The 9350-nt window shown below is 41.3% G+C and overlaps 1 protein-coding gene across 2 annotated transcripts in view; it reads right to left on the reverse strand.

Annotated features, from left to right (window-relative positions):
* LanB1 (laminin subunit beta-1) overlaps nt 1-5721 on the reverse strand; it is a 296443-nt gene extending 290722 nt beyond the window's left edge. For both annotated transcript variants that reach the window (XM_083117589.1, XM_083117588.1), the window contains exon 1: nt 5653-5721. The gene's annotated coding sequence lies outside the window, so the exon portion shown is untranslated. The remainder of the gene's footprint in view (nt 1-5652) is intronic.
* Between the last annotated feature and the right edge of the window lie 3629 nt (nt 5722-9350).

A 9350-nucleotide genomic window follows, 5' to 3' on the forward strand; every position in this document is an offset into this window, starting at 1 on the left:
TTGAAGGGCACAAAATGGCCACACATGCCGACGCAACCAAACATTTTAATACAATCAACCAATCATAATGTCTTTCTGCCCCATTACACATCAACCTTGGTTTGATGAGAATCTTCGTCAAAGCACTAGGCCGAGAAGGCCAAGCTTTCAGGTACATCTGGACGAAATTCCCACACTTAAGTGAAGCAAAGGTTAAGGAAAGTGTGTTTGTTGGCACACAGATTAAAGCTGTTTGAGTCTACACTTTCAGACCCAGCAAATGCAGCATGGCAGGCATTCAAGTTCGTGTGCTCTAGTTTCCTGTGTAATGTCAAAGCACACAAATATGAACTCACTGTTCGCGACATGGCGCACTAATTTCATATCATGGGGTGCCACATGTACCTCAGATTACACTTTCTGGACTCACATGTGAGCTTTTCCCCGAAAAACCTGGGAGCATCAGCAGTCAGTGATGAACATGGGGAAAGGTTCCACCCGGACATTGCTGTGTATGGAAAGCGCTTCAGAAGACGTTGGAACGGCAGTATGCTTGCTGACTATTGTTGGTCTATCATCAGGGAGACCCTACAGATATGTACAAGCATAAATGCTCCACAACGTCATGTTCGTAGGTATTGTTACTGTGTTTTCTTACAGTGTATTGTACTATGCCTTTCACACATACTTGTAGCAATGAATAAGGTGGCTGTCCAATGAAAATGATGTGTGATAGAAGCATATGGTTTTCACATTTTAATTCTGTATCCTTTGTTTAGTCCAAATCACATGATTTCATATAAAGGACAGAAAATGTCTTCAAATTTGTTGTGCAGTGAATTATTTATCTATCATGTTCCGACATAATTTCTGAGGTTAAACTTGCAATTTAATGTAATAGCAGTACGTTCAGCTACAGCGCCTTGTAGTTCAGCATCAAAATTCCCATGTATTTAAATGGGAGAACAACTGCCCGTCAAAAACGTGGGGACACAACAAGGGTGCTGCCACCTACAACAGTTTGCTTTGACCAGGTCCATTGCCTGGCGGCAACTTTCCAACTCCCTGGATATTCCGGCGCTGAAAAAGGGACAAACACCACACAGAACCCTGTTTGATCCCGCGGCCATCGCGAGGACCGTCTCCTGCCGTTTGAAAAGCTGGGGAAACCATAAAATAATTAGCCTAGAGAGTTCTGGCCACCCGCAGTCCGAAGGAGAAACGTTAACAAAAACTTCCTGTTTGTGCCGTTTTGGCGGCCATGGTGCAGAGCGAGTGGAAGAGAGAGTGTGTGGGAGGCAGGGGTGACCACAGGGGAGGGGGAGGGAGATTATGGCGCAGCCTGCGCCATCGAGATTATTTGGGGGAATTTCTCCCCTTCAAATAATATAAAATTAAACATTTATATATTTTTCCAAAATATATGTAAACATTTTACACCTAAAATGCACCATACTTAATCCATTAGATGAAGAAAATAAAGTGTTATAGGGTATTATCGAAGGACGGGGGGGGGGGAGTATCCAACTCTTACATGTTAGGGCTTAATTGACACGTGGGTTCTGCGGGGGATTCTGAATTAAACGTTGGGGGGACAGTATCCAACTCTATGTCTTAGATTATGGCGGGTATTTTAGTTAGAGAGTGGTTGAGCATTGAATATAGGGAGGTATACAATTCTTGTGTATTACTATTGTTTTCGACTGTGTAGCGGAAATTCTGGTGTGGAGACTGAGAATTACTATTTTGGAGGAGGCAACAATATCCACTCTTCAAAATCAACAGTAAGTCTAAAATTGACATGGGAATTTTGGTGGTAAGATTGAGTATAAAATTTAAAGGGAGAGATAGGATGCTCTTGATAAAGTGTTAAATCTTAGATTGTCAAGGGATTTCTGTAGTGGAGAGAGTTCGAACATTAAATTTTGGAGACTGTATTTAGCGATATGAATCCACACGTTTTCGGCCCCGGATATGCCAAAAGAGAAGATGGAAAAGACTAAACATCTCGGCCTCCTAAAAGTATTGACACCCCATTATATTAATATTCTTGAAAGCCTGCAAAGAAATGGATGTAAAAATGTTCTTGCTCGCTTCACTCGCAATCATGTTCACAAACACTATTCATATGCATGTCTACATAATTTACTACATTTAACCAATCAATGTGCTAGCTTTAGGTTTTTTTTCGAAAATTGAACAATTAAAAAATATGGACAGTTGAACATAGTATTTCATTCAAATAGACATCAATTGTTACGTATTCATTCAACTATTATAGGGGATTATGATGAACGATTTTAGAGGCGGTCTTGACTGATGGGAACCCACCCCTGTTTAGGAAGGAGGGGCAGATCAAGTATAGTTGTTCAGTAAAGCTAAGAAGAAAGTTATGGTAGACCCCCCCTGTGAGGATTACGATATCTCTTGAGGGCGAGAATGATATGATTTGGGGGGACACATGACAGGAGTTTGGGCGGGATGCGCCATTGGCCTTGTGGGGGATGAGCACCCCTGGTGGGAGGGCCAGTTCAGCAGTTCATAACTTCAACCTAGTAATAATAAAAAAAATCGCCTTTATTGAGAGGGCGTCATGGTCACGAGGTCATGAAAATACTATATTTTAGCCTATTTGTTACTATACTTTGTTAATGACATACTCAAGGGGGTCCGGGCCCTGTCTCTAAACTCGTCCTTGAAGAAGAGATTGCCATCTACAATGTACACAGTGGCGCGCCCAAGGGGGTTCGTGGGGATCATAACCCCGCCCCCCTTTTGGCCCAGTATTCCTAAAACAAGAACGCCAAAAGCCAGGAAATTATGGCAAAATGAGGACTGACTACTAACAAAAAGTAGACGTAACTGTCTTTTCGAAAATCCATGGCACGCCACTGTATGTACAGAACAGTAAAGTTGCGAGGGAAAAGGCAGGAGTAAGGGGTGAAAAACGACATCGACATTATAAACTTGAATTATCAGGCTCGAAACAAATTTGCTACGAAGGAATGAACAAGCCAAATGGGTAAAAATCTGGCCTTTAACAAAAATACTTCATGATATTCATATTGTTTATTGCATGTATTTCTAGAAATTCCTAGCTCAAATATTTTTACTAATAGAAAAATGTGGACAAGAAATGTTTCGAACACTGTTACATCGTAACTCCTTTGGTACTTACGTACTGGAAACGAGATAAAAATTAAGAAAATCTGTTTATAGCTTGTTCACTTCGGCAGAGGGTTGTCCCAAAAAGCGGGTATCGCCGCCACTGCTACAAGTAACATTGTAATGAATTCACAGCTAAGAAAGGTATCATTGGCATGTGTTTTGCACACGATCCTCACTTTCCTGCGAAAATGTGGGCCTCTCGGCAGCGAGTGGCTAACACTGTTGAGTTTAAACCTAAGGGTCTCGAGTTCAGTCCCTGGTGAAGGTGCATTGCCCGAATAACCTACCTAAGCATCACCGTCGTCGAACCTGGCGACACCACTGAAAACTATCATCCTTGATTTCAACTTAGAAGAAAGCAGGAAGTTGACTATTTGTATAATCGATAAAAGAAACAAAGTCAGTTAATTTTAATTCAATCATAATAACCAAATATGGGGACGTCCTTTGAGCAGCATGAAGTGGGTTTAAAACAAACTTTAACAAATAATTTTTTTTAAAAAATTTCATCTTAGTCAAAGCACTAACTACCGAGTTCTGTGGCGGAGTTGTTAGCACAACGCAGTACAAGGCTAGTGGTCCCTGGTTTGAATCCCGGCCTAGCATGGGTGTTCTTCGTGAGTGCCCCTTCGTAAATTTCATCATATTACTCATCCTCATCTACGCGATTAGCCGAAATTGGCAGAAAAGCAACACTAAATAACAATCAAATCAAATCACTAACTGCTTGCCTCGTTTACATTCAGAGGTAGATGGATGAAATGAAAACATGATAACAGAGAAAAATAAAATTAGAGGTTCAAGCGGGGGATAACACATCAAGGGAACATTAATGCCTATAAATAGATATGTATCTTAGTAAAAAAAAAAATATTAAAAAAAACAGCGGAATCCATGTAACCGGGTTACGCCTAATGATCTGTAGTTCAAGGATTTTTGTGTTTTCGTCGTGATTAACCCAAGAAGTACAAAAGCGACGTAAAGTAACCGAAACAGAAAGACAAAGAAAGACTTCGGGTTGATCCTGTTGTCCGAGAATGCTACCTAAATCGCGTACCGTGATAAACTATGGATCATCACTTCCACATGAGCCCTATTGTTTTAAACCATTTCTACATCAAAGCGCTGTAATGCGAAAATACAATCCAAGCGATTACTCATGAAAAGGTTAGTAATGTAATTTATATTTACTACTTTACACATTACAAGATAGCATAACGCCGACCTCCTTGGCGGAGTGGTTAGCACTGCATGGTGCGACGCCTGTCGTCACGGGTTCGAATCTCAGCCTGGGCAAGGGTGTTCTTGTTAAGTGTCCCTTGATTATCATATCACTACTCATCCTCATCGTCGCGATTAGCCAAAAGTGGAAGAAAAGCTACGTAAAAATAATACAATTCAATCGATCAAAAACCACAGCATAAAGCCCTGTGTAGCTTCTACACACAAGCTGAACGTCTCGGACAGTAAAATGGCACTCTACAAACCTATTGGTTCAGTTGTTTATTGTGATCATTGGTCTCCTTTTCTCTTCCCGACAAGGAATTTAACATCTGTTTCGAATTCTAACTCAACCTACAGGTTTTGTTTCAATTAGGCCCTGTGCATATGGACAATGAATGCTCTTTAGAACGATTAAATAATAGTGTAATAGTAATTACGGTATGGAAATTGATTTATTTTGATGTAGCAACACACATTTATCTCATGAATCGGAACACAAATGGTTCGTCACGACTGCAAGTTTATATCATAAATAAATCATATGCATACAAACAAATCAGAACGTTGGCCACGTTTTGTTTTCTTGCTGTTAAAAAAATCCAAGTGTTGACGCGATGGTGGTGAATAATTTAAGTGGTGTCAATAGTTCAAGTTCAGAAAATCCCTGATTACGACGCTCATTACTGCACATTTAAAGTGCCTTTACGCATGTGCATCTGTAAATATACGCAAACCACAAAGAAAAGTCTTTCCCTGATAACCTTCGCACACATAATAAATATATGTATGAAACACCCATCCAAGTAAGCATCCCCTCCCCCTTCCTAAATAAACACAGGTGCACGCTCTCGAACTACCAGATTATTCCCGCACACACTCACTGTCATGCACGGAAACAGATGCGATGCATATTAGATGCACAACAATTAACGAATATCAATAAACACACGGTTCATGCAACACGTACTCGTTACGATATGTAGGTCATTCGATTCACTTTCAGCGCGCATCAACTCATAATAAACTAAACAGCGCCAATCGCCAGCATGCATGTCTACAAGCTCATTGCTGACCTCCTGCGCAAGTGCATGAACTTCGGTTCTTCGCTACGCCCTAGTCAGAAGTTTGAGAGAAGCGCACGAAATGAACACTCGCACGTCCCTATATATTTTTCAGGAAAGTGATATTAACAGAGACAGCTTTCACGGTCACAAAGACGTCCAGTAATTCATTACTTAGCGTTTGATTAAGTATTAAACTGATCATAACTCTCGTACTTACCACTACTGCTTCGCTCACAGACCACTAGCATGCGACAAACGCAGCGGAACTGCTGGAAGTGTTCTGAGATATGGCCGACTCGCTGCCGTTCCTCGAAAAGCCTTCCCCCCCGTAAAAATACGTAGCGCAAGTGGTTTAAAGATCTTGAAACGGCGGTTTGCGGAAGATTGACGTATTGTGCCTTTCAGTTCGAGTTGTTTACGTGCCTTACGGGGCAATACTTGAATGCCGGGACTTGAATGTGCGTGTAAATACGAAGATATAGAGCGTGGGGAGGGAAATGTAACTGCACACACAAAACCCGGGAAGGTCTATTAGCTGCAGTTTGCAAGAGGCAAACTTTGTTCGTCTGATGAGGATGTGGAAATTTGAGAGCCGTGTTGGAATGATTTAGCACAAGAACAGAGGCCCACATTGTTCGTCTTGGCGTAATTATCTTTTCCAGTTCCATTCTTCTGTTAAGAAACTTTTGCGCTCGCAACGTCGGGCCGATGCACAGACGGGGACCGCGATTTGTATACTTTTCAGGTCATTGATACTGAAGGGTGCCTGCAGTCTACGTGCTCTATGACGGGCCGCTCTAAATCATTCGTTCAGATGGTGTTCTTATCCCCGTTTTGATTTATCGTGTGTGATCCAGACTCCTTTCATTCCATTTTCTCATCACTTCATTAATGATTAATAATCTTATTGTGAGTGAAAAGTTTTGAGTTTGTATTAAGTCCACTTATGTGCCGATAGGTGATAAGGGTCTGGACCTACAATTTAAAGTGGGATCCAAACCGGGTATTGAACCCTATACCCCTTGATAACAAGGCGACGACGTTGCCACTACCTCATCGAAGAGAGTTCAGCGAACAATTTCGAAATTAAAGCATTAACGTTAATTGAGCACAATTCTTAATCGGGACGTTATCTATAGTTTTATTATAATGGGCCTATTAAGTGCAGTCGGTCTTCCCGGTGGCGTAGTGGTATCGTCGTTGCCTTATAATCAAGGGGTCTCGGATTCGATCACCGGTAGAGGCACATTGCACAGTGACTCGGATCCCACTTTAAACTGTAGGCCCAGTCCATATTAACCTATCTGTGCATAAAGTGGAAACAACTCAAACGATTTGACGGAGGACGGACAGGCAAGGGCGCCCGCAGAGGGGGCAGAGAGGTCTTGCCCCCCTGATATATCTGGAAAGGTGTCATATTATTCGAATGGTGAAATTACAGCGTAAAAATATGGACGAGGGGTGACGTGAAAGACAACAGATGAAGTACCTATGCAAATTATCTTAGTGGTGGGGTTGCTTTATGAGAATTATCTTAACTCCACTTTTTCCCCCGCTTTGAGCATTGCTACCCCCCTGGAAAAGAATCCTGCGGGCGGCCTATCACCCAAACTTTCGAATTGGAACCCTTTACTTCCTTTCCGGAAACATTTTTACATGTTATATTTTTCTTCACAGCTCTTCTTCAGTCCCATTTTTGGTAGATTAAAGGATGACAAACGGCAATACCCCCAAGCTCCATAACACAATTTTTAAATAATATCGCCGGACCCCGTGGCGGAGTGGTTAGCACCTCGCGCTACGACGCCAGGGATCCCGGGTTCGAATCTCGGCCTGGGCATGGATGTTTGTGAGTGTCCATTCATCAATTTCATCATATCATCACTCATACCCATCTTCGCAAATTAGCTAGAAGTGGCACAAGTAGCGAAGTAAAATCAATAAAACAATAAATAAATTAATTCAATTAATATCAAATCGAAATATTTTCTACCTTCCAAAACTAACAAATACGAGTATTCAATTAGCATGCCATCATGATAATCACGACAAACAGGCGATAGAACGATAGACGAACTTTGTTTTAAGTCTGTTTTTATTCTCAGATTCATTGGCGGATTAAGCAGGGAGTAACAGCAGTTCATGCGCCCCCCCCCCACCCCCACCCAAAGGCCACAACAAATTATCGTGAAAAAATGTGATATAATTAAATCCCAACGCAAATAAAAAGAGATCAAGCAACACAAGATAGAATCGTGCAAATTATATCATTTTCCAGTCTGCCAAAGAATACAAAGAAAGAGTTCAGCATCAATAGTCTAATTGGTAATGGTCTACCGCGGAGGTCTGGTCGGTATGGCATCTGATTACACGCGGGAGACCCGGGTTCGATTCCTGTGGTGTGTGATCGACATTTTCCTGCCTTGTTCCCACATAAAACGGCTCTGGGGCTCACCCAGCCTCATATCAATGGGTACCTGTGGGTAGTAAAGGCGGCGGCCGGAGCGTGGTACTGATCACATCACCTCCAAAATGGCCAAGATCGAGAATGTGTGGGGCCCTACCCCCACATCTCCTAAATGTGTCTTCATGCACGAGGAATTTTACCTTTAACTTACCTATTGGATCAATAAAACTTTAATGTATACCACCACCAAAAAGCGAAGCAGAAGCAGAGACGACGATAGCAGAGGGCCCTATGCAAATCTAGTCTCCTAATTTTTCTCTGCAGTTTCTAGTATGCTAGATTTTTACACCACGAAATCTAATCAGAATTCAACATCATCGATATGCAAGAAAAATCGAATAAACGTAATAATAATAATAATATGGTTACATTTAACTTCACTCTGACAAATAGTAATTGTAAGGTAGAATTTTTTTTGTACTTCGCTAAAAAATGGGTCTCTGAGTCTACCTCGGATAATATTTCTGTAACGGGAGGATCTAACACGATTTCTTCAATTTTCATATTAGTTTTATAGAAGGGTATTTTGTATGCTCCTTACATTATGGAACAAGGGTTCCCTATTGACTAGATTGTGCTGCTAAACTAAAGTAACTGTTTAAGGGACACATTGATCTCCTGGATCTTCGGGGCCTTCTTATGACCACAACTGAGCACAATACTAAAAAAAACTTTTCTTCTATCCTGAAAATCAGGGTTTTTCTGCAACTGATATAGATTCTGACAGTCACAGAATGTATTAGGATTATATTCAATATATATCCACTTCAGAGTGGAAGAGTTGCTAAATTTAGATTGTTCCTGAAATACTTTAACAGACGTATTTTTTTCTTTTTAAGAATATAGAATATAAGTTAAGAGGATCTGTCAATCACAATTTAATTTAACTCAATTATTTGCTACTTGTAATTTTCTTGAACATTAATGCACAGGATGCCGTCGTGCAACATGGACAACTTTCATATTGCGTAGACGACGTCGAAGCGAAGAACTTTTCTTAGTAAGGGTTTGCTCTTTTCGATGCTACAAACCATCAAAAAATGGCATTTCAAATGCTGAATGTATGCAATCCCATGGATAGCTTCGTGATTTACTTTTGTTTTTACTGTTAGATAAGATTCTAAAGACAATATGCTGTAGAAAAAATATCATGCCAGAAGTCAGGGCGAAGTCACTGGTTTCACCTTCACGCGGGTGCACACACACACATATACATATGTATGCTGTGAACCCCCTTCTCCCTTCGAAAATATTTCTAGATTCTCCTATGCTCAGACTAATCTCGACTGGAACTGAAGTTCTAGTAGGATCCGAGTCAATGTACTGTCTCGTCACCGGAAATTCAAGACGAAACCCATTATACGGACCTCCCTGATGGCGTAGTGGTAACGTCGTCGTCGCCTCGTAATCAAGGCGTCCTGGGTGTGATGCGTGGTGGCAGTCACGTA

Source organism: Lepisma saccharinum, chromosome 2 (assembly GCF_977018435.1).
Source record: "Lepisma saccharinum chromosome 2, izLepSacc3.1, whole genome shotgun sequence".
NCBI classification, from domain to species: Eukaryota; Metazoa; Arthropoda; class Insecta; order Zygentoma; family Lepismatidae; genus Lepisma; species Lepisma saccharinum.